Here is a 26,905-nt window from a genome sequence, read left to right as displayed (position 1 = left end):
GGATGTTGCCTGGACTTGAGGGTATGTCTTCTAAAGAGAGGTTAAGGGAGCGAGGGCTTTTCTCATTGGAGTGAAGAAAGATGAGAGGTGGCTTGACAGAGGTGTACAAGATAATGAGAGGCATAGATAGTGTGAATAATCAGAGACTTTTTCCCAGGACAGAAATAGGTATAATGCAGGGGCATAACTTAAAGGTGATTGGAGAAAGGTTTAGGGGAGATGTCGGGGGTGTGGGGTGTGGAATGCACTGCAAGCAGTGGTAGAAGAGTCAGACATATTAGATACATTTAAGCTACACTTGGATAGGCACATGGATGATAGCAAAATGAAGGGTCTGAAAGTTAGTTTGATCTTAGAGTAGGATAAAAGATTCGCACAACATCGAGGGCCAAAGAGCCGGTACTATTCTATGCTCTATGGTTTTGACATAATAACAAAATGCTGGAAATCGTAAATATAAACAAAAAATGTTGGAGAAGCTCAGTAGGTCTGGTACATGTGTGGAGCCTTAATGTTGAGTCCAGTATGAATCTTGTTCAGAATTGAGAAGAGGTGAGATTAGAGATGGAATCCAAGGGCAGGGGAAGGGAGAAAAATGTCAGATCGATGTTGGTACATACACGTTTTGGGAACTTGTGTTCCTTAACATCTGAAAAGAAGAGACAACATTTCTTGTTAAAACATAGATGAGATGAAGAATGAAATGGAATTGAGGACTGGAACAGCTTTGAGATACTGCAAGGCAGTGCTGATGAAGAGGTTGAGAGCATGCATATGGCAGTATATGGCACTGAGTGCGGATCTCAATGTGGTGGGCACAGCTGTCGCAGGAGCATTATATGTCTTGAAGATCAACTTGGGTAGACTCAATAACGATAAAATGAACTCCAGTTAGAATCTGAGAGAGCTAAGGTGGAACTGGAGACAGCCACTGAAGAAATAGGTGCGGCATTGAATGCGGATTCTGGTAAACATTCAGTTAAATATTCAGGAGGAAATAAAATCAATGAACATAGAGTCATAGAGATGTACAGCATAGAAATGGACCCTTCAGTCCAACCCGTCCATGCAAACCAGATATCCCAACCCAGTCTAGTCCCACCTGCCAGCACCTAGCTCATATCACTCCAAACCCTTCCTATTCATTGTTGTGGTTCTGTTCGCTGAGCTGGGAGTTTTTGTTGCAAACATTTCGTCCCCTTTCTAGGTGACATCCTCAGTGCTTGGGAGCCTCCTGTGAAGCGCTTCTATGCTGATTCCTCCGGCATTTATACTGGTTTGAATCTGCTGCTTCCGGTTTTCAGTTGCTGTCCGCTGCAGTGGCCGGTATATAGGGTCCAGGTCGATGTGTCTGTTGATAGAATTTGTGGATGAGTGCCATGATATCACCTAGAAAGGGGACGAAACGTTTGCAACAAAAACTCCCAGCTCAACGAACAGAACCACAACAACAAGCACCCAAGCTACAAATTTTCTCACAAACTTTGAACACCTTCCTATTCATATACTCATCCAAATGCCTCTCAAATGTTGCAGTTGTACCAGCCTCCACCACTTCCTCTGGCAGCTCATTCCATACACGTACCACCCGCTGTGTGAAAAAGGTGCTCCTTGGGACGCTTATATATCTTTCCCCTCTCAACCTAAAGCTATGCCCTCTAGTTCTGGACTCTCCAACCTCAGGGAAAAGACTTTGCCTATTTACCCTATCCATACCTCTCTTAATTTTATAAACCTCTATAAGGTCACCCCTCAGCCTCCGATGCTCCAGGGAAACCAGTCCCAGCCTGTTCAGCCTCTCTCTATAGCTTAAAGCCTCCAACCCAGGCAATATCCTTGTAAATCCACTGAACCCTTTCAAGTTTCACAACATCCTTCCGATAGGATGGAGACCAGAATTGCACGCAATATTCCAACAGTGGCCTAACCAATGTCCTGTTCAGCCGCAACATGACCTCACAACTCCTGTACTCAATACTGTGACCAATAAAGAAAAGCATACCAAACGCCTTCTTCACTATCCTATCTACCTGTGACTCCACTTTCAATGAGCTATGAACCTGCACTCTCTTTGTTCAGCCACACTCCCTAGGACCTTACCATTAAGTGTATAAGTCCTGCTAAGATTTGCTTTCCCAAAATGCAGCACCTCGCATTTATCTGAATTAAACTCCATCTGCCACTTCTTAGCCCATTAGCCCATCTGGTCAAGATCCTGTTGTATTCTGAAGTAACCCTCTTTGCTGTCCACTATACCTCCAACTTTGGTGTCATCTGCAAACCTAGTAACTGTATCTCTTTTGCTCACACCCAGATCATGTATGTAATTGACAAAAAGTAGAGGACCCAGCACCGATCATTGTGGCACTCCACTGGTCACAAGCCTCCAGTCTGAAGAACAATCCTCCAACACCACCTTCTGTCTTCTACCTTTGAGCCAATTCTATAACTAAATGGCTGGTTCTCCCTGTATTCCATGAGATCTAACCTTATTAATCAGTCTCCGATGGGGAACCTTGTCGAACGCCTTACTGAAGTCCATATAATTCAGATCTACTACTCTGCCCTCATCAATCCTCTTTGTTACTTCTTCAAAAAATTCAATTAAGTTTGTGAGACATGAGTTTGCATGCACAAAGCCACATTGACTACCCTTAATCAGTCCTTGCCTTTCCAAATACATGTACATCCTGTCCGTCAGGATTCCCTCCAACAACTTGCCTACCACCGAGGTCAGACTTACCGGTCTATAGTTCCCTGACTTGTCCTTACCTCCATTCTTAAACAGTGGCACCATGTTTACCAACCTGCAGTCTTCCGGCACCTCACCTGTGACTATCGATGATACAAATAACTCATCATGAGGCCCAGCAATCACTTCTCTAGCTTCCCACTGAGTTCTTGGGGATTTATCCACCTTTACCCATTTCAAGACATCCAGCTCTTCCTCCTCTGTAATCTGGACATTTTGCAAGATGTCACCATCTATTTCCCTGCAGTCTATATCTTCCATATCCTCTTCCACAGTAAATATTGATGCAAAATACTCATTTAGTATCTCCCCCATTTTTTGCAGCTCCACACAAAGGTTGCTTTTAGGGGCCCGATTCTCTCCCTAGTTACCCTTTTGTCTTTAATGTATTTGTAAAACCCTTTGGATTCTCCTTAATTCTATTTGCCAAATTTATCTCATGTCCCCTTTTTGTCCTGATTTCCCTCTTAAGTATACTCCTACTTCCTTTATACTCTTCTAAGGATTCACTCAATCTATCCTGTCTATACCTTACATATGCGTCCTTCTTTTTCTTAACCAAACCTCAATTTCTTTTGTCTTTCAGCATTCCCTATACCTACCAGCCTTTCCTTTCACCCTGACCGGAATATACTTTCTCTGGATTCTCGTTATCTCATTTCTGAAGGCTTCCCATTTTCCAGCCGTCCCTTTACCTGTGAACATCTGCCCCCAATCAGCTTTTGAAAGTCTTTGCCTAATACCGTCAATATTGGCCCTTTTTCAATTTAGAACTTCAACTTTTAGATCTGGTCTATCTTTTTCTATTACTATCTTAAAATGAATAGAATTATGGTCACTGGCCCCAAAGTGCTGCCCCTCTGACAGCTCAGTCACCTGCCCTGCCTTATTTCCCAAGAGTAGGTCAGGTTTTGCACCTTCTCTAGTAGGTACATCCACATACTGAATCAGAACATTGTCTTGTAAGCACTTAACAAATTCCTCTCCATCTAAACCTTTAACACTATGGCAGTCCCTGTCTATGTTTGGAAAGTTAAAATCCCCTACTATAACCAACCTATTATTCTTATAGATAGCTGAGATCTCCTTACAAGCTTGTTTCTCAATTTCCCTTTGACTATTGGGAGGTCTATAATACAATCCCAATAAGGTGATCATCCCTTTCTTATTTCTCAGTTCCACCGAAATAACTTCCCTTGATGTATTTCCGGAAATATCCTCCCTCAGCACAGCTGTAATGCTGTCCCTTATCAAAAATGCCACTCCCCTTCCTATCTTGCCTCCCTTTCTATCCTTCCTGTAGCATTTGTATCCTGGAACATTAAGTTGCCAGTACTGCCCATCCCTGAGCCACATTTCTGTAATTGTTTTGATATCCCAGTCTCATGTTCCTAACCATGCCCTGAGTTCATCTGCCTTCCCTGTTAGGGCCCTTGCATTGAAATAAATGCATTTGAATTTATTTGTCCTACCTTGTCCCTGCCTGCCCTGACTGTTTGACTCACTTCTGTGTTCAACTGTACCAGTCTCAGATTGATCTCTTTTCACACTATCTCGCTGGGTCCCACCACTGCCCCCCACTACCACTACCGCCCTCCCCCCACCTTACTATTTTAAATTCTCCCAAGCAGCTCTCATAAATTTCCCTGCCAGTATATTAGTCTCCTTCCAATTTAGGTACAATCTGTCCTTCTTGTACAGATCATTTCTACCCCAAAAGAGATTCCAATGATCCAAAAATGTGAATCCTTCTCCCATAAACCAGCTCCTCAGCCATGCATTCATCTGCTCTTTCCTCCTATTCCTGCCCTCACGAGCTCATAGCACTGGGAGTAATCCAGATATTACTACCCTTGAGGACCTACCTAACTCTCTGTAATCTCCCTTCAGAATCTCAACCTTTTCCCTTCCTATATCGTTGGTTCCAATGTAGACGATGTCCTCTTGCTGGCTCCTCTTCCCTGTGAGAACATGCTGCACCCTCTCAGAGACATCCTTGATCCTGGCACCAGGGAAGCAACACACCATTCTGCTTTTTCTCTGCTAGCCACAGAAACATCTGTCTGTACCTCGGACTACAGAATCCCTTAACACAATTGATATGTTGGAAGTCGATGTACCCCTCGCTGCATTTGAGTCAGTCTCAATACCAGAAACTTGGCTGTTCATGCTACTTTCCCCTGAGAATCCATCACCCCTACATTTTCCAAAACAGCATGCCTGTTTGAAATGAGTATATCCACAAAAGACTCCTGCCCTCGGTGCCGACCTCTCTTACCTTTCCTGAAGTTAACCCATCCACGTGACTGTATCTGAGACTTTCCCCCTTCCTATAACTGCCATCCACCACATACTGTTGCTGTTGCAAATTTCTCATCACTTCTAACCGTCTCTCCAACCAATCCACTTGATCTGATAAGATTTGCATCCAACAGCATTTATGGCAGACATAATCCGCAGTAACCCTTAAACTCTCTTTAAACTCGCACACCTGACAATAAGTATATATCACTGCAAAGGCCATTTTTGCTCCTGCACAATCTACAGATCCAGAAAATAACACCGTCTTTTTCCTCGACAAAACACTGCCCCAGGTTAAATTAATAGTTATGGCTTATATTTTAAGTTTAATCAAGAGACATAGCTCCAAAAACATATAATCAAGAAGAAACCACTCTACTCACTACTGCAGCCTTTCTATTGGACACACTTAAAACAACGATCGACTTATCTGATTCTATGTTTTGAACTTCACCCAAACAGGTTCCTCCAAGATTAGTTGTGAATTTCACTGTTTGTTAATTTTCCCAGAGGTACACTGATGTCCAGCGACACATGAATTCAAAACAGCAAAGACAGTAACTGTACAGGTTTTCTCTCTCTGTCTCTCTCTCCTGCATTGACCTCACCATATGCTTCCTTTGTCTGTTCTTCTCCCTTTTAAAACGGCTTTGTTTTGACTTTTTTTTCCAAAGTTCCAAAACAATGCAATCGCATATAAAACAGTAATTGGTGCTCCTGGAATTCAAGGATATCACGTCCAACACCTAAAATACCTCAAAAACAGGAGCAGCTCTTACAGCCAGAAATTTTTCCTATCCTCCATCTTGCGACACACACTCTCTCATGAAAAAGCAAAAATGATTCAAACAGAAATCTTGTCAGAGGGACAAGCAAAACATCAAAAAGAGCTTAACTGGAAGAGAAGTAGAAATAAATTAAACACTCGATTAAAAGCAAAATATTGCAGATGGAGGAAATTTAAAATAAAAGCAACAAAATGCTAGAGAAATTTGGCTTTCTGGCAATACCTATAGAGAGAGAAACAGCGTTAATTTTTTGAGTCCAATGTCACTTTTCTTCAGAAGAGTTTCAACATTATTAGCCATTTTCTTTTGAACTCCTACCTCCTGATGCCAATATCACCCTCTTACTATTTTGAATTTTTTTTTGTTATTTGGTCACAGGATGTTGTTGTCACTAGCCAAGTCAGTATTAATTGCCAAGATGGTAGTTAAGTAAGAGTTAACCAAATTGCTGTGGGCTGGAATTACATGAAAGCCAGACTAGGGGTGGTATGGTAGCTGAGTGGTTAGCACTGCTGCCTCACAGCGCCAGTGGCCTGGGTTTGATTCCACCCTCAGGTGCCCGTCTGTATGGAGTTTGCACATTCTCCCTGTGTCTGCGTGGGTTTCCTGTGGGTGGTCGAGTTTCTCCACAGTCTGAAGATGTGCAGGTTAGGTGGACTAGCCATGCTAAATTGTTCATAATGTCCTAAAACATGCTAGGTGGATAGCCATAGGTCATGCAGGGTTACAGGGGTAGGGTAGGGAGGTGTGAGTCTGGGTGGGTTGCTCCACAGAGGATTAACAGGACTGAATGGCCTGATTCCACTGGAGGGATTTGATGATGATGGTCACCAGGTAAGAATAGCACATTCTTAGTGGATATTAAGATTCACTAAAAGGATATTAGTGAATTACATGGATTTTTCTGACAATTGGCAACAGCTTCACTGTTATCATTAGGTTCTTAATTCCAGATTACTGAATTAAAATTACACCATCTGCCATCATGGAAAGCAAACCTGGGTCTCCCGAACATGACTCAGATCTCTAGACAGTCTAGTGATAATACCACGAGGCCATTACCTCCCGTCAAAAGAGAATTTCGGACTTAAGGGAACACAACAATATCCAGATTTAAATCATCCTGACTTCCCACAAACAATGCATTGTCATGTTCCATGCTCAATTTTATTTCAACCCTTGTTTCAGACATGGCTTGCTCAAAAACAGGAATGGTACTTCATTTCACAAATAATCTGTGCTGAGAAAGTAGATGAGGGAATCAGCACATACTTTAGTAATTTCAAAAATGTCGCTCCCCCCTCAAAACTGAAGGAGGTAGAACTCTTAAGTTTCTTCAATTTACTTTGTTCTTGGTAACATTTTGCTCAACACACCATTAAATGAATCTTCAATGAAAAAAATCAACTAAAACATTCATGACTCGGCTGAAGATTTTTATAATTATTAACATTCCCTCTTCTTAATCAGTATCACAGTCTTGTCCTTCTAACCTTTCCATGTTGAGCATAATTTCAAGAAAATCTGTTATTCTATTTGAATAATTCATTCCATAATGTCATTTGAGCTGCATCTAAAACACCTTTTGACCATACCACGTACATTGCCGTGGTTCTGTCTTCAGTTAGAATTCCCCAATTCTTATCATCTGTTATAATTACCAGAAGCATTTCTATTCTCATTCTTTTTTACTCTTTCTACATTTAGCACTTTCACACAGATCAATTATTTAAAAGCAAGCATTGTTTTGGGAATAATAGAGTAGAATTTTTGTGAGATACATATTGCCGATAAAACTCCATTATATATGGTGTTCAATCATATATCCATCTTGGTACTCAAATTTATCAATGTCTAACCATGACTCACATGCATTTAGTTGGAAAGCTTTTCAAAAAAAATATTGTCCATAAATTTGAATAGATTATCCAACCCTTCCTCAGAGTCCAACTCTTAAAACTTTGGCTCTGAGAGTTTTTGTGAGCCTGATTCTAGTAGGAAGTGATTGGGCCAAGATCTTACTTGGGTTTTCTTTGTCAAGAACATAAATTGTGTCCATATAGCCACTTCAAATTTTCATAATTCATACTGTTAAGCTTCACAGAGCAGTGGTAAGAAGAAACAGCCTAACACTTGGTTTCAGCCTTCTTCTCAAAAGTAAATCAAGTTACAATCTTAGACTCACCTTATCATTTAGAAAACCACCTAATGTCAATTTGAAACTAAGATGATTTGTGAATAGAAAACCAAGTCACATTCCTCTGCTGGATACAATTTACTGACTGCTAAATAATACAGCTCAACTCACTCTTCACCCAGTGCCACAGACTCCCCTATGTATATGCTCAGACAATGATCAGTTTCTTCTTAACCAAATTAAGATATGAACACATTTAACAATGTGATTAGACAGACATTAATTGGATAAGGGAATGCAAAGGATAGAAAGAGGAGCTGCTAATGGGAGCAAAGGGCCCACAAAGTGTCTGTATGAAGTTTGCACATTCTCTCCATGTCTGCGTGGGTTTCCTCCGGCTGCTCCGGCTTCCTCCCACAGACCAAAGATGTGCAGGTCAGGTGGATTGGCCATGTTTAATTGCTCAAAGTATCCACAAATTGCAGGTTAGGTGCATTGTCAAGGAAAATGGAGAGTAAGTGGTTGGGAGGGTGAAGATGGGATGCTCTTCAGAGCGTTGGTATGGACTTGTTGGGCTAGATGGCCTGTTTCCACACTGTAGGGATTCTATGAATCTATAAAGTGGAGGGGGCTGGAGAACTGGATGGGGGTGGGGGGTAGAGGTGGGAAGAGGTTCTGAGAGGAGACTGAAGGACAATAAGGAGAGGAGGGGACTGCAAAGAGTATTTACAAAGCAGGGAAATGATCTGCAGAGAAAGGAGAACTGTTTTAAACCTTTCAAAGAATCAGAAGAGAAAACGGAGTGAATGCATTTATCATAGATGAATGTGTTTAACACTGCAGGAACTACAGTATGAGAGAAAACCAAGTGGATGCCATCATAATGAAGACTATTAGTTGAATAATTCAATACTGAACAGTTACATTTGAAATATTTGCATTTAAGTGTCATTTCATCAGAACTCAGCACACATGATTGAACTATTCTAGGTGCAGTGATTGTGTTGGGAAAAAAATGTAGCTGTTTAGCTGTGACAATAATCTGCAAAAAGCATGTTTAAGCATAGCTTTCTGTGCATAAAAGTGTGTGTAATAGTTACTTTTTAAAAACAAAATTGTTGCAAACATGTATCTACTGTATAGTGCCATTTTAAATGCTCTGGTCTGCAGAAAACTTATGCCTTAAAACTTCATGAAGCAGTGATGTGGATATTGACAAATTCTCTTAATTCTGCTTCTGCACAAATCCAAACATTGCATATGTCAACACAAATAGAGAAGTTAATGTTACTGTGCGACTTTAACATCTAATGAATACCTCTGATTGACATGTGCAAAGTTTTGAGGGGCGTAGACAGGATGAGTAAGGAGAAAGTGAGGACTGCAGATGCTGGAGATCAGAGCTAAAAAATGTGTTGCTGGAAAAGCGCAGCAGATCAGGCAGCATCCAAGGAGCAGGAGAATCGACGTTTTGGGCATAAGCCCTTCTTCAGGAATGAGGAAGGTGTGCCAAGCAGGCTAAGATAAAAGGTAGGGAGGAGGGACTTGGGGGAGGGGCGCTGGGAATGCGATAGGTGGAAGGAAGTGAGGTGAGTGTGATAAGCCAGAGAGGAGGTGGGGGTGGAAAAGTCGGGAAAAAGATTGCAGGTCAAGAAGGCGGTGCTGAGTCCGAGGGTTGGGACTGAGATAAGGTGGAGGGAGGGGAATTGAGGAAGATGGAGAAATCTGCATTCATCCCTTGTGGTTGGAGGGTTCCTAGGTGGAAGATGAGGCGCTCTTCCTCCAGGCGTCGTGTTGCCATGGTCTGGCGATGGAGAAGGCCAAGGACCTGCATGTCCTCTTTCCCTTAGTAGAGGGGCCAAGAACCATGAAACACAGTTTAAGGTGTAAAGAAGCAGAAGGTTTAGAGGGGATTTGAGGAAATGTCTTAAACCCAGTTGATTTAACCCATCTGTCATGGCGGCTCAGCGGTTAGCACTGCGGCCTCACAGCTCCAGAAACCTGATTTCAGTTCTGGCTTGGGTAACTGTGGAGTTTGCATATTCTCCCTGTTTCTGTGTGGATTTCTGCCTGGTGCTCCAGATTCCTCCCACAGACCAAGTATGTCCAGGTTAGTTGGATTGGCCTTGCTAAAGTGTCACATATCATGTCTAGACATGTGCAGATTAGGTGGATTAGTCGTGGTAAATACAAGGTCATGCAGGTAGGGTGAGGTCTGAATTTGGGTAGGATGCTCATCAGTGTGGACTTGAGGTGCTGAAAAGTCAAGTACTCAGCTAAATAGTTCTTAAAGATCTTGAAGGTTTCTGCCTTCAAGAGGCAGAAACCTTCAAGATCTTTAAGAACTATTTAGCTGAGTACTTGAATTGTCATAGCATACAAGGCTTCACAAAACACTTTGAAAAGTGGATTTAGAATAAAGTTACCTGCTTGGACGCAATAGATTGAAAGGACTCTTTCTGTGCTCTAAGACTTCAGAACTCTATATGACTCCTTTCTTGAGTAAGGGTATTACATTTGAGTATTGCTGAAGTAAAGAACACATTTTGTCAAAGGTTTTCATCTTGGATTCAGCAGGACAGCGTGCGAGAATACCAATTCAAGGAGAAAGCCTTTTGTACTGCATGACAGGAGAGTACTGAATGATTGGGAAGAGACTCTGATTAATAAAGTTTTTGCCTTAGAGGATTCATCAATTAATGCTGATTGGCAGTTAACCTAGAGGGTTTGATTAAATTTTAAACTAGACAGGTTAATTCTGATTCGTTCATTTTTCAGGACTATGCCTTGACCAAGAAATGGCAGTCCCTATTGTGCTGAGTTGAAACATACACAGTGTCTGTGCATATCCTTTCTGTCTCCAAAGGCCAGAGCTTGAAATTGTTCTGATTGCCTGAAGTAATGCAATGACTAAAAGTACAATTTTCCAGGAATCAGTCTCATCAGCAGTATTTTAGAATAAAAAGGTCTTGCTTAAATATTTTTCTTACATCAAAATATCATTTGATATGAGCAGTTAACTGGCACAATGTGTATTCACAGTTGCAAATGTGATGAACACAAAAAGTATATGTTCTTAATCAGAAGCATGTCTTTAAATCACCAAAATGAATTTTAATCAAACTGGGCAAACATATATGACTTTCAATGATCTACACTGATCAGTTTTAAATATGTTTTCATTTCTTTATGATTTTATCCTTTATGAAAATGGACACCATGCTGATTGTTTCAGTATGGGTGTGACATTTTCTTACTGGGGCCGAATTCCATTGCAACCTTTTTAAATTAGTGTTTGGATCATGGAAATCAAGTTATGCTCCACTTAAACAGTATTTAATTTTCTGTCACCTTTTACCCTGATGTACCTGATTTCAAGTATAAAGCCATCTGACAGTACCTCAGTTGCAAAGACGAGGCCATAACACTAATAGAGACATTTCTTAAAGGTGGAAAACATGTGATTATAATGTAAATCATTATTGCAGCAACAGAAGTTTATTGATCCTGATTGCACCCTGAATGATTCTTTTCCAGTTCTTGTTTCATAAACTGTAAATTGTTTCCGAAAGATATGATGAGTATATATGAAAATGTAAGGATGAATGCATTAATATTAGTTGGCATATATATTTTGATGTGATAGTATGCATATGTATGTTCAAATATTGAAAAGAGCACTTCACTATCTACCTTCTCAACAATCTCATTTGGCTTGTCAAAATTACTACTGAATCTGCTGCCTGCGCAGAGGAACAGCTTCTCAAGCCTTTCATTTCCACACAGATTGCAGAGACACTCATAATGGAACACCAATTTTCTGAATAATGGCCTCTAAATTATTTTAACAATAACCAAATAGACAAGATTATTTTCCTCGACAATTACGAACAAGGTTGGAATTATTTTCAATCGCTCAGACAGACTACTTCAAGCAGGTTTAAATTAGATTACTCATGTTAGATGTTCAATCCGTGAAATTCATTTCAGAATGATTTTGGTTCTGAAGTTATTTTTCAACACTTTTCTGTCCTTCTTCACTCCTTCTCTACCAAAGTAATCGACTGTGGCTGTTCGTACAGATTTAAAGCTTGGAATTTGAGAGAAAACAGCAACTGGGTGTTGAGTTGATGGTCAACCATGATCATGATGAATAGCAGAGCAGGCTAAAAGGGCCGAATAGCCTCGTTCTCCTCTAATTAATGATGTTTTTGTTTCCATAGGACATTTACCTCACTTGCTGAAAAGGTGACAAGACATGTACGCGAACTCTTCTGAGCAAGGTCTGTCATAAATTCCTTCAATCAGGCAGTTTGAAGGGTGGGTCTTTCTCTGAAATCAGAGACCAGCAGCACTCACACTCAATAGCTCCACTGGGAAACCCATTGCTATGGTCGGAAGAAGAACAAACATTGTGATGACCAAGGTAAGTACTTGTTGTGGCAGTGGAATGCTTCCAAGGTTTAAGGATCCAGCGAGAACAGGTAGTCAGAAGCAGGTGTATGGCTCTTAGCAGCCACCCCTAGATGTAGGTACATATTAGTGCAAATGGAAAATCTTCTCCACCACTACCAGGCTGTCCACACTTCCTGATGAAGGGTTTTGCCAAAAAACATCCATTTTTCTGCTCCTCGGATGCTGCCTGACCTGCTGTGTTTCTCCAGCACTGCTGTAATCTGGAGTCTAATTTCCAGCATCTACAGTACCCACTTCTGCCTGTTTGACCAGCCTCATGGACTGATTATTTTCAATGCCACCTGGAGTTGAGATAATTGAAGCCTGGACAGGACTGGGCCCTCAAGCGCTCATTGATTGGTCACTTTAAGGGCATCAATTCCTTTGATGGAGGATTATTACATTTCGAAGATTTTGCCATTTCTTATGCGTAATTGACGACAGTCATCAATTCACTGCAGGGATCAAGTAAGTTCCTAGAGGAGAATTAAGGCAGGATATACTTAAAGAAGGAAATCAGTAGGGCAAAATGTGGACATGAGATAGCTTTGGCAAATAGAGTTAAGGAGAATTGTGACAGACTAACAAAATAAAGTTAGTAAATGCCCAGAGATTTAACAGAATGTATGAGACAGGAACATACAAAAGTTGATTGGGGAGGGTATTCACTGGTAAAAAAGAATGGTTGGGAAGTGGGAGGCCTTTAAGAAAATGATAACAAGAGTTCAAAGACAGTATTTTCCTGATGGTGTGAAGGGCAAGGGTGGTAAGTATCGGGAATGCTGGATGACTCGAGAAATTGAGGCTCTGGTCAAGAGAAAGAAAAAGGCATTTATCAGTCTCTGAGTGAATCCCTAGAGGACTGTAAAGGCAGTAGGAATAAAATTAAGAGGGAAATCAATAGGGCAAATGTGGACATGAGATAGCTTTGGCTTATAGAATTAAGGAGAATCCAAAGAGATTCTGTAAGTACAATAAAGTCAAAAGAGTAACTAGGGAAAGAATAGGGCCCTTTAAAGATCAACAAGGCAGTCTATGTGTGGAATCAGAGGAGATGGGTGAGGTACTAAATGAGTATTTTGTGTCAGTATTTACTGTGGAGGAGGATATGGAGGCTAAAGAACTTGGGGAAATAAATCGTGATATCCTGAAAAGTGTCCACATTATATAAGAGGAGGTGTTGGAGATCTTAAAAAGCACAAAAAATAGATAAATCCCCAGGATCCTGTCAGGTGTTTCCCAGAATTTTGTGGCAAGCATGGGGAGAAATTGCTGGGCTCCCTTGCTGAGCTATGTGTATCCTCAATGGCCATGGATGGATACCGGAAGCCTGGGGGTTGCCTAATGTGGTGTGATGATTCAAGAAATGATGATAAGAAAAGTCAGGGAACTGCAGACTAGTGAGCCTTAGATCAGTGGTGGATAGGTTGTCGGAGGGGACTCTGAGGGATAGGATTTACATGCATTTGGAAAAACAAAGACTGATTAAGAATAGACAGCATGTTTTTTTTTGTGTGGGAAACCATGTCTTGCTAACCTGATTGATTTTTTTTAAGGCAGAGCAATAGATGTTGTCTCTATGGACTTCAGTAAAGCTTTCGACAAGGTTCCACATGATAGACTAGTTAGTAAGATTAGCTTATATGGATCCAGGGGAGGCTAGCCAATTGGACACAGCATTGACTTGAAGGTAGGAAGCAGAGAGTGGTGGTGGAGGGATGTTTTTCAAACTGGAGGCCTGTGACCAGTGGTGTGTCACAAGGCGCAATGTGGGGTCCACTGTTTTTGTTATATACCTATCTAAATAATTTGGATGTGACCAGAGGAGGTGTGGTTAGTAAGTTTGCAGATGACACGAAAATAGGTTGTGTCGTGGATAGTGAAGAAGATTATCTCAGAGTACAACAAGACCTTGATCAGATGAGCCAATGGGCTGAGGAGTGGCAGGTGAAGTTTAGTTTAGATAAATGTGAGTTGCTGCATTTTGGTAAGATGAACCAGGGCAGGAATTATGCAGGAAATGGTAGGGCCCTGGTGGAGTGTTGCCAAATGAAGGGACCTAAGGGTCTACATGCATAGTTCCTTGAAAGTGAAGTAGACAGGATGGTGAAGAAGTGTTTGGCACGCTTGCCTTCATTGGTCATAACTTTGAGTACAGGAGTTGGGATGTCATGTTGCAGCTGTACAGGTGAGGCCATTTTTTGGAATATGACATGCAATTCTGATTGTCCTATAGGAAAGATGTTATTAAACTTTAGAGGATTTAGAAAAGATTGACAAGAATGTTGCTGGGACTGAAATGTATGAGCTATAGGAAGAGGCTGAAAAGGCTGTGTTTTTTTTTCCGGAGAATCGTGGACTGAGATGAGATCTTACAGAGATTTACAAAATCATGAGGGGTGCGGGTAGGGTGAATAGTCAAGGTCTTTTTTACTTGGGTGGGGGAGTCCTAAACTAGAGGGCATAGTTCTAATGTGAGAGGGGCAAGGTTTAAAAAGGACCTGAGGGGTAACTTTTTCATACAGAGGGTAGTGTGTGCCTGCAACAAGCTGCCAAAGGAAGTGGCCGAGGCTGGTACAATTACAGTATTTAAAAGACATCTGGATGCGAATATGAATAGGAGGGGTTTGGAGGGATGTGGGCCAAATACTGGCAAATTGGACAGGATTAATTTATGATATTTGGTTGGCATGAATGTGTTGGACCAAAGGGTCTGTTTCTATGCTGTACAGCTCTTTGACTCTATGACTCTAAATGCACAATTCAGTACGACACTGCTTTCAGCTACTCAAGATCCACTGAATGGTGTGTGCCATGGCTACAGCTAGATTTCTCTGACATAAGTTGAGATACCCACAGTGGGGGATTTAATATTCCTGTTTATCGTTTATAATCAAAGTAGTGATAAGTTGGAAATAGATATAGTGACCATATAGAAAATGGAGTTCAGAAATGTTAACTAAAATGGCTGAAGCACATTGGCTGTATTGCCCGGCATGCTGAGCGAAACAAATTGCTAACACAGCAACTTGTAAGAATCCCTGCACAAGCTGGATAAACATGTCCAATCCCACAGATCTGAGAATGACATAGTACATAGCACTAGGTCAAAGGGCAGCCATCAGAGGAGTACTGGTGCCCCACGGTCTAGCTGTAACATAGTAATGAGGTTGAATGTTTACATTTAAGAGCATCTCTGAGATCTGACTGTTACCTTGAAAAGCAGAGTAAGAATAATGAGGGCTAATGTCTGACTTTAAAGATAGTGTTAATATCTTAACCAGATGGCTGCTGGTGTCTGTGTGTTAGATTTAGAGCATTTTTTGATGTGTAAGCTTACAATTAAGTATACTTTGATTAATATATTTTGCGATAGCTTAATGACACGGGACTCTGTATTGCGTGAGAAGTTATGAATAAATGTAACAACTTTCCCTATCAACGGTGAGAGAATCCACTCTTTGTACCCGGCGTGGTCTAAAGTGGCTTTTCTCCCAGGATTGTTTGTATATTCGTATACTGACAGTCTTGAATAAAAACAGTGCTGTTGAAATGTGTTAATCAAGTGGTGGTTCTCTGTTCTTGGACTGGCGTTCACAAGAAGCCAGGTAGCGTGGCTGAGCTTCCACAGTAGTATAACAAGAGCCATATGCAACTCTTGTGGATTCTATAACAAAGTCCCCAATGTGACATCAATGAAGGAGTTCATGAATTTGTAGATTCCTGGGTTGGGAGGTCATCTTAAAGTTACTTTCTGAGATGGCTTCAACATGTTACAGCACTGAAGATTGTACATGCCTTTTTCTTCTTATCTTCTGTGATTCAGTGCTAAATCCAAGCAGGCGATGTCATATGTTTGATAAGTTGTACTTCACTGAGCATGATTGGTATTTTGACAGAAAAACGAGGCGCTGCTATGAGCAAACACAAACATAATTTATACTGCTTAATTGTGAAACTTGCATTTATGTATCACCTTCCTTGTAATAAAACATTCCAAGTTGCTTCACAAGAATGGTATCAGGCAAACATTGACACTGAACCGAGGAGATGTTAGTGCAGACGATTAACTACTCAGTTAAAGAGATATGATTTAAGGCACACTTAAAAAAAGACGAGGTTTAAAGAAGCAGTGAAATTGAAGAAGAGGAGTTCAAGGGATTAGGACATAAATGGATGAAGGCATAGTCATCAATGATGGACTGTGACATACAAACTGTTACAAGAATTCAGACTTGTATAGAATAAATAATGACAATGCCAAAGGCATAAAATTACAAAATGAATGATCTAATTGAATTGAATTATGCTCCAAAAGCACAAGGAAATGAATAGTGCACTACTAGGTGATGATCAGAGATTAACACCTGACAGGATCTAACAATGCAAACCTCAATACTGATCTCTTTTAATTCAGTTGTGTTCTCACTTTATAAAAGCCCCAAAGAAGCTGAATCCACCCTGACCACAGAACCATTGGCCAGTTTTACATAAACTACGAGATCAAACGTTTACACACCCAGTAGTCTGCTTGATATCCACAACCTTTCACATAGACCATAGCCTTGCTTTTCAATTCCTTTATATTGCCCACAGAGAATAACTTGTCTCTTTCACACAAGGATTCTATCTTTCCCTCAAATATTTTAACACACAGCCAGGAGACTAAAGGGTTACATAATCCCACACTCACAATTCATAGTTCCAAAAGGATAAGAGGCCACCTATTTCAAATGGAGAGGAGGAAATAGGTTCTGAATGTTTTTGGAATTGCCTTCCTCAACATCAGTGAACATAGAATTTTTAAATATTTTTAAGGCAGAGGTAGGTAAGTTCTTCATTACCAAGAGAATGAAAGGCCATTGGGGATGTGCCTGAATGTAGAGTTGGGATTAAAATCAGATCTGCCATTAACTTATTGAATAGTAGAGCAGCCTTAAAGTTGAATGAGCAACCCTTATTCCTTGTTCATTTATTTGTTCGTAAAGTTTTCTCTTGATCAGTGAACACCACAATTCAGACCTTATGATTGAGGGAAAATCAATGAGGCAGCAGTTGAAGATGGCTGGATCTTAAACACTAAGTTGAGGAACTCTTGCAAAGATGCCCTGGAGTTGAGATGACTAACTTCCAACACTCCGGCCTATCACCGTCACCTTGGCCTCCTTCCACCTATCGCATTTCCAAAGCCCCTCCCCCAAGTCCCTCCTCCCTACCTTTTATCTTAGCCTGCTGGACACACTTTCCTCATTCCTGAAGAAGGGCTCATGCCCGAAACGTCGACTCTCCTGCTCCTTGGATGCTGCCTGACCTGCTGTGCTTTTCCAGCAACACATTTTCAGCTAACTTCCAACAACCACAACCATCTCACTTTGTGCTAACTATGATTCCAAACTGTGGAGAGTTCTTCTCCTGTACCCATTGACTCTCCTTTTTCTAGATCTTCTTGATGCCACGCTCAGTCAAACACAGCCTCAATGTTAAATACGGTCACTCTCACCTCAGTTCTGGGGTTGAACTCTTCTGTTCGTGTTTAAACTAAGGCAGTGATGAGGTAAGGAGCTGAATTGCCCTGCAAAACCCAAACTGAGCATCAATGAGCAAGTTATACAATAAGGTCATACAACATTAGAGCTGAAATAGGCTATTCAGCCCACCAAATGTTCTCCACTATTCAATGAGACCCTGATTGATTTGATGAACCTCAACTCCACTGTCCTGACTTTTCAATCCATTTAAAATATGTCATGTCTTGGCCTTGAATATATTAATAACCTGGGCATGAGAGATCTCTGCAGTAAAAAAATATCCCAGAGAATCACTAACAAACACAGAAATTGCTGGAAAAGCTCAGCATCTGTGAAGCGAAATCAGAGTTAACGCATGGCATCTATTCTCCCCTCCTCAGAACTTGATCTGCCAGATTGTTGCCCACTCACTCAAACTATCTATATCACTGTGCATCCATCCCTCTTCTCCCACCTTCACAGCATTCTTCCTGACCTAGCTTGGATCATTCAACCCAAAACATTAACACTGATTTTTCTCCACAGATGCTGCCAGACATGCTGAGCTTTTCCAGGAATTTCTGTTTTTGTTTCTGATTTCCAGCATCTGTAGTTCTTCTTCTTTTCCCAGAAAATCGCTACTATTTGAGAGCGGTGAACAAAACTCTTTATTTCTCTCTTAAATGGCAATCCCTTACTCTGAAATAAACCCTCTGGTCCTCGGGTTCCAATAAGGGAAAACAACCAATCTGCATCCATCTCACCAAGCTCCCTAAGAATCTTATATATTGTTGTGGTTCTGTTCACCGAGCTGGAAGTTTTTGTTGCAAATGTTTCGTCCCCTGGCTAGGCGACATCATCAGTGCTCTGGAGCCTCCTGCGAAGCGCTTCTTTGATGTTTCTTCCGGTATTTATAGTGGTCTGTCCTTGCCGCTTCCGGGTGTCAGTTTCAGCTGTCCGCTGTAGTGGTTGGTATATTGGGTCCAGGTCGATGTGTTTGTTGATGGAGTTTGTGGATGAATGCCATGCCTCTAGGAATTCCCTGGCTGTTCTCTGTCTGGCTTGCCCTATGATGGTAGTGTTTTCCCAGTCGAATTCATGTTGCTTGTTGTCTGAGTGTGTGGCTACTAGGGATAGCTGGTCGTGTCGTTTCGTGGCAAGTTGATGTTCATGTATGTGGATTGTTAGCTGTCTTCCTGTTTGTCCTCGAGCACCCGAGCTACAAATCTTCGCACAAACCTTGAATCTTATATATTTTCACAATGTCCTTTCATTTGTCTTATGAACTCCAATGACAGCAAGACTAACCTACTCAAACTCATCTCATGAAAAAGTGTCTCCATAGCTGGTATCAGCCTACTGAACCTTCCCTGGTCTGCCTCCAATGCCAGCATGTCTTTCCATCTATAAGTGAACCAACATTGTTCGTAGAATGATAAAACAAAGAACTGCAGATGCTGAAAAGCTGGAAGAATCAAAATAAAAGGTTGCTGAAGAAATTCCGTAGGTCTGGCAGCATCTGTGGAGAGAAGACATTTCAAGTTCTCAATACATACTGGTTGATTTTCTTGCATTTTCTTCTACTCACTGTTTGTGCTGTGAGAAAGAACAAGACATGCTGTTGAAGTCTTTCTTCACATGAGCAAAGAATAGTAAAATAGGAGCTCATGGTGTAGAGATAACAGGTTCGCATGGATAGAAAAAAGTCTGGCTGAAAATACAAGTATGTATTAGTAGGTCTTTTCCCAATTCACTGGGTGTGAAACGCGTAGCCCCAGAGGAGTCAGTTCTTGACCCACAGCTCACAATTAGTATCTCTGACTTAGATAAAGGAAAAAAAAGACAATATATCTAATTTTACAGAAGTTACCAAAATAGGTCAGAAAGAATATTCTGAAGAGGACAGAAAGGGATGGATGCATACTGATATAGATAGTTTGAGAGAGTAGGTCATAATCTGGCAGGTCAGGTATAATGTAGCAAAATATAAAAGTTGTTCATTTTGGCTGAAAGGATGAAAAGCAGAATATTGCTTAAGTGGGAAAAACTGCATTGTTCTCGGATTCCAAGGGATCATAGTGTTCTGTTTCTGGAGTCAGAAAAAGTTAGAAAGTACAATACATAATCAAAACGCTAGCAGAATACATTCTTTACTACAAGAAAGTAAGGATGTTTCATTAATGCAGGACACTGGTGAGGTCACATCCTGAACACAGTGTGCAGTTTTGGTCTCCTTATTTAAGGAAGAATGTTAATGCTTAAAGATGGTTCAAGGGAATTTTTACAAGATTGACAAATTGAGAAAAGATTGGATACACTGAGTTTGTTGTCCACTGGAGTTTATAAGTGTAAGGGATGACTTGATTGAAGTATGATTGAAGATTGAAGATCCTCAATGTCTTGACAAAGTAAGCAAGAGAATTATGGTCCCTTTTGCTGGTTACTCCAGAATTGGGGAAACATTTTACAAATGAAGAGTTGCTCTTTTAATGCAAAGCTGAGGAGAAATTGTTTTTTCTCTCCCCAGATTAGGTGGGGAGCTTGAATATTTTTATGATGGAACTAGATAGAATCTTGTTAGACGAGGGCATCCAAAGATTCTAAAGTTAGATGGGAGTGTGAAATTCAAAACACAAACAGATCATCCATGATTTTACTATATAGCAGAGGATGATTAAGGGGCTAAATGACCTACTTCTGGTTCAGATTCTTACGTTCCTACGTTTATATCTAAAGAGAACAATTTGAGAAATATGGAAAGAGGGTGCTGATTTGTTGTCAAATGAAGACTGATCTCTACCAATCCAAGTCAATCATGTCAGCATCCCTCGTGCTACATAAATTGTTGTTCCCATTAGATGGGATACTAAAACCATAAGACAGAGGAGCAGAAATTAGGCCATTCAGCCCATCGAGTCTGCTCCACCATTCAATCATGGCTGATAAGCTTGTCAACACCATTCTCCTGCTTTCTCCCCATAGCCTTGGATCCCCTTGATTCTTTAAGAACCTATCAATCTATTCTTGCGATCAGCATTTGTGGGAAGAAAGTGAAATTAACTCATACTGCCAAATCTGCTGAGTTTCTTCAGTAATTTCTGCTATTGTTTCAGATCTCCAGCATCCTCAGTTCTTTGTTACATTAGTTAAATCATACTGCCAGACCTGCTTAGTTTCTATTTTAATTTCTGTTCTTGCTTAGACTGTAGTTGCTATTCTCCTCCCTCCAAAAATGCAAGAGCATCAATTTCTTTGTATCATCCACGTTAGTTATTACTCAGCCAAGAAAGTCACTGGCTCAATAATAACAGGAGTCTGACATTAAAGTTACAATGTTAAACTTTGGATATGTGCATTTAAGAATGGTTGACTGAAGTCTTCCATTTGTCTAGATTATTTATTTTCACATACTCATCTTTTTCACAGAATATCTGCTTTCCTTATATTTTGATCTGATATTCAGACATCTCAGCATGGATTATTTATGGGCAAAGTTTTTATTTTAAATTAAATGCTGATTCCAGATTAAATTTGTAAGCCTGCAGCATTCCTTAGGTGTTCTCCTTTGCTCTAAAAGTAAATTACTTCTCATTGCTAAGAAACTGATAGATGGTTTCTATTGCTTGCATTGGGTAGGTGGTTCCCTGCTAAATGATTTGGGATTTCCATTGTCACTGGGCTGGGTGGATGCAGTGGGGTAATTATTATGTTTTTTCCTAGAACCGTAGAATGTCTGAAGTAATGCAGACTGATATATATTATTGCATGACAGGTTTATTGCACTGAATAGTGCTACTTAACAACTAACAAGGTTGCCTTGCAGGCATATGCAGTCCTATGGTTTACATTAAATTTAATTGAATCATTAATAATCGAACTTCAGGTAAACCAGTGTGTTTTATGTTTCAAACGGAAGGAGTGCATAAAGATAACAGGAATATTAAAAATCGCTGATGAGAGAGTTATGGCTACTCCAAACCTGAGAGAAAATAGATGTTGGGGAAGTATAATGATCAAACTCTTGAAGACATTGAAGAAGAAAACAAAATATTCAAGGTCAGTGTAACCTAGGGTTCTGTGAATAGGGCATGACAAGAATTTGGGCTTGTGTCCCATTTGCAGACTTCATATGCTTCATTTCGAGCAATATTTGTCTTTCTTTATTGTGAGTACATCTGAATGAGTAAAGTTAAGGATTGCAGCAAAGTTCTGAACAAGCAGACTGCATAATGGGTTACATTGAAGCAAAGGATTACAAGTCAAAACAAGTTACATCAAACTTGTTTTACCATTCACTCTCTCCTCTTCCCTACTCAATCCACACAGTTCCCCAAGGAGCTACTTTTTTAAACTGAATTGGCTGTATACATTATGTAAATACAGAAAGACAGTTTGACTTGTTCTGATATGTAATCCTGTGACTACCAGCTGTAGCCTAGTGAGACTTGTTGTGCAGTGGAGCCTAATGTACTGGTTAATCTACTACAAGCATGAAGTAAATGCATGTGAAACAATTCACAGAGGAATGACTAGGCTGACTCTACACATTAGAAAGTGTGCTTTTAAAAGAAGGTCAAGCTATTAAACTTATTTTCTTGAGAGAAAAAAATACAAGAAAATATGACACATTCTGAAAGAAATAAAAGGGTTAGATTAGAGTGTAAAAAGCAAACTAATTAACTTGAACTAGGAGCACAGTAGTAGAAGTTTTTAAAAAATCATAAGCCTTGAGCAAATGGAAAGATTAAAGGAAAAATTATCTCTGCAGGATCATGAACATGCAAAACTGAACCTGAGAAACATCCTGAACACATTTATCACACTGCGGAGCAAGCCAAGGTTTCTTATTTCATTTTATCTGAATTAAATAGATTAAGCCAAATTTTAAGGAAAAATGGCTTTTTTAATCTCAAAAGATTCTAATTTTTGTACTCACATGAGAATACACAGCACTCACAGTAGAACATATTAAATTACAATCTGAAATTAATTTCATATTACTTGGGTGGCATTGAATCGAATTTTACCTTTTCAGTTTTTGAAAGTCACTATTCACCTTATTATGCTTGTTTCCTGGTTGGAAACATTGGCTAGCTCTAAAATTGAATTGGTGTTATGCTTGAGTCCTACTTAAGTATAAGACCAATAAGAAACTAAAAAAAAGTGAATAATGACATCACCATTATCTTTACAGGTTCCTTACTGACATGCAAGAAGTTCTGCTTAGCCGTCATAAGGTAGGGAAGAACAGGGTTCCCATAATTTAGAACTTGTCCATGCTTCTTTGCACACTTATGCTCAGTGAATGATGACATAATGGTGCTGGAACTCCTTGCATTACACAAAGAACTGCATGAACCTCCCAAAGAAGCTGAAAATGTTTCTTTTTAAGATTACTCAGATAGGCCACTGAGGAGTTATTTGACCACAAGGTTCATTGTGGCATTTGGCACAGCTCTACATTTTTGTTCATTCCCAACCTATTAAATGGAGAGATTATTCAACTCAGTTACAATAGACTAGCACGATGCTGAATATGAAACTGCAAAATGTTGTTAGTACAATGGCCAGTTCATGGGTGTTTTTTATTTTAATCGGAACTTCATTTTCTCACAGAAATAAAAAAAAGTCAAAAAATAATAGCTTTTCTTTAAGAACTTCTCAGATGGAAATGATATCCATTTTAAAAGGAGTAGCAGAAATAGGCAGAAACACGGAAGACAACCTAAGAAATCAAGATTTTCATTTGCCTACACTCACTAGCATGGGTTGTAAATATCTCGTAAAATTTCTATCCATCCAAGAATAAAGTACTGACACAACACTGAGACCAAGATTATGAGCAGGGCAATTGCACATTTCAGATTTCTTGTTAACCTATTCTCCTCCTGCTCCTCAGATGCTGGCTGACCTGCTGTGTTTTTCCAGCACCACACTTTTAGATTAGATTCCCTACAGTATGGAAACAGGTCCTTAGGCCTAACAAGTCCACACCCTCCGAAGAGTTACCCACCCAGACCCATTCCCCTACCCTATAATTACCCCTGATTAATGTGTCTCACACTACGGGCAATTTAGCATGGCCAATTCACCTGACCTGCACATCTTTGGATTGTGGGAGGAAACCGGAGCACCCAGAGGAAACCCACACAAACACGGGGAGAATATGCAAACTCCACACAGTCACCTGAGGCAGGAATTGAACCTGGAGTGCCTGGCATTGTGAGGCAACTGTGCTAACCACTGAGCCACCATGTTGCCCCATTTTCAACTCTCTTCTCCAGTTTGCCCAAAGCACTACTGTTTGAACCATTTCTCTTGGCCAAAACAATCATGTCATTATTCTTTCGAAAGTTGGATGATGCATTCGCATCAAAATATACAAATTCAATATTCTGATGCTCTATTGAATTTGTATTCTTCTGAAATAGCAATTCTTTCAAGGTAATCAAAGCCTGAATGCATTCTGAAGCTCAAAATCTATTGAAATGTCCTAACCCACCATCAGATTCTGTGCTCGCAAAGGAATTATCATAAATAACACACAAAAAGTGAAAGACTTATTATGATCATTGTTCAGTCATTCTCCTATTATAGAGTACATTTCATCTGTGCTGAATCTCGTACATAATGCTCAGGAACACAAATACCATTTTGTCAACAGCAAATGGAACATAAATTGCTAACATTTTTGCCTCTATGTCTTTGGAATGTATTTTATTACATACATCCTGACAATTAGGATTTGATTATATGCTTTAAAAATTTTAAGCTTAATAATCACTTAACAGTTCACCACATAGCACAGTAATACCTCTATAATTATAAACACCAATAATTTCTAACCATTAAACACTGAACGGTGATACCTTTGCCGCACAGAATGATTTTCTTCAGTAAATATCCATTTAAAAAACACAAAAATTACAAAGTAAAACAAGGCCAAATCTTAGATTCCATAAAACATAAACTGTAATGATGCCTAAACACTTCAGGAGATAAAAGCACCACATGACATGGGCATAAAAACGAGAATTTTCTCAGAAGCTTTCCAGTTAACCATTACCGATTTGACAGAGTCATAGTGATCTCCAGCATAGAAGAAAAACCTTTTGGCCCATCTCCTATATGCCAGTCAAAAACAATTACCTAACTATTCTAATCTTATTTTTCTGGCAATTGACCACAGCCTTGAATGCCATGGAAATACAAATGGAAATCTAACACTTTTTAAATGTTTTGAGGGTTTCTGCCTTTTACCACCCTTACAAGTAGTGAGTTCCAGATTCCCACCACCCTTGGACTGAACTATAATTTCTGTTGTTTCACCTCTAATTTATGATGGTTGGTCAAAAGACAACTTCAGATTCACCAGTTGTTGTAGTTTCTATTTGAGAGGAAGCAATAACCTCATTAATTAAAATATCCCATTTCTAGCCTGAATTAAACATTAGGAACCAGGTTGATAATGAAGACTGTTTCTCAGCTATTTCCTTCTCAATGTGCATCTTGGTAGCATTGATACAAGACCAACACAATAAACATTTCTGCAGGAAACATACACATAACACAAAATGCATTATAAAGATGTCATTTAAAAGTAACTATTGGAGATACTATAGAACCTAAGAATAATATGAAACATTAAGATGGAGATCTTAGAGACATCAAGACATGATACGTTACATCACTTTTCCAACTCCCTACAATTGTGCATGTAAAACCAATGACTTTCTTGTGGATTCAGTGGAGTGGCCATCAAATTGGGTACCTGCAGGATTATTAATGGTCTCCTCAGTGGCAATGACTGCCCTTTGGAAAGAAGTCACCTGACCCTCAACAACCACTATTATTTCCCAGCCTCTAAATCCCTCCTTGCTATTCAATCCACTTATTTGGTTTCAAGGTCACCATGGTTGTTGGCCCAGTCTAGCTGCAGTACCAGCTGCTCCTGATGATGCTGCTGGGTTGGACAAGTTGCCAACCTCCTGATTGGCCAGCATCTGTTGGAGGTGGATCATCATTGGCAAAAGGGACAGAAATCCTGCTATCCATCAGTTAATTGCCAGATAGCCACTAATTTGCATCAAGCAATGATGTCCCTTTCTGTCTCACACATGGCTTGGATACCTCCAGTGACATCAATTTCAGCTTTAGGCCTTACCAAGAGATAATCTGAATCTGTCATCTGATATAAACCCAATACAGTCCCACTACGTAAAAACAGTGACATATATTGAAAGAAAACTTCCTGTAATCCTATTTATAATTTCAAAACCAAATTGATTCAAATATTTGAAAGGTTTTATGTAAGAGGATGTCCATTTGAGATCTTGTCAGTCCAGTAGATATGAAGAAGGAGGAGTTAATGATTCTAAATCTCCTGGTGCAGTTAAATGAAATCCACTGTGGTGCTCTCATCTTCACTGAAAGAGGCAATTGCTCATGTTCCTGCCAACATTGTTGTTCAACGTTGAAGTAAGTTTTAGAAATTGAAAAGCAAGAGTGTTAAAAATCAAACATTGAATAAAGAACATTAAATGTTTAATAATACCTAACCAGAGAAGTGAACAAAAGGTGGAATGAAATAAATAGGAGGAATTTGAATGAAAAAAAAGCAAAAGGAAGAGAAGCAAAGAAATCAACTGCAAACATTAACAGTCAAATTCTTTAATAAGAAATCCTTTGCTTATTTTTCCTTCTTTCTTGTAATCTCCTGGTCAAAATATTTTAGTCTTACTGATATATTCGGGATAATCGAGAGCTTGCTATTGTGTTTGATTTAACAGCTTCTCCTAAAACATTAAGTTGTTTCAAATTAGAAACGTTGACCAGGATTTTCTGACAGCCAGATTTGCCTGTTCCCAACTTTACCCTTCAGACCCAATTTCTCCCACTACCCCAACCTATAATGAAAGTTGCATCATCACATTTTGCAGTTTTGCATCCTGGCACAATATCTACT

Source organism: Hemiscyllium ocellatum, chromosome 11 (assembly GCF_020745735.1).
Source record: "Hemiscyllium ocellatum isolate sHemOce1 chromosome 11, sHemOce1.pat.X.cur, whole genome shotgun sequence".
Classification (NCBI taxonomy): domain Eukaryota; kingdom Metazoa; phylum Chordata; class Chondrichthyes; order Orectolobiformes; family Hemiscylliidae; genus Hemiscyllium; species Hemiscyllium ocellatum.
Note: the sequence above shows the minus strand (reverse complement) of the source record.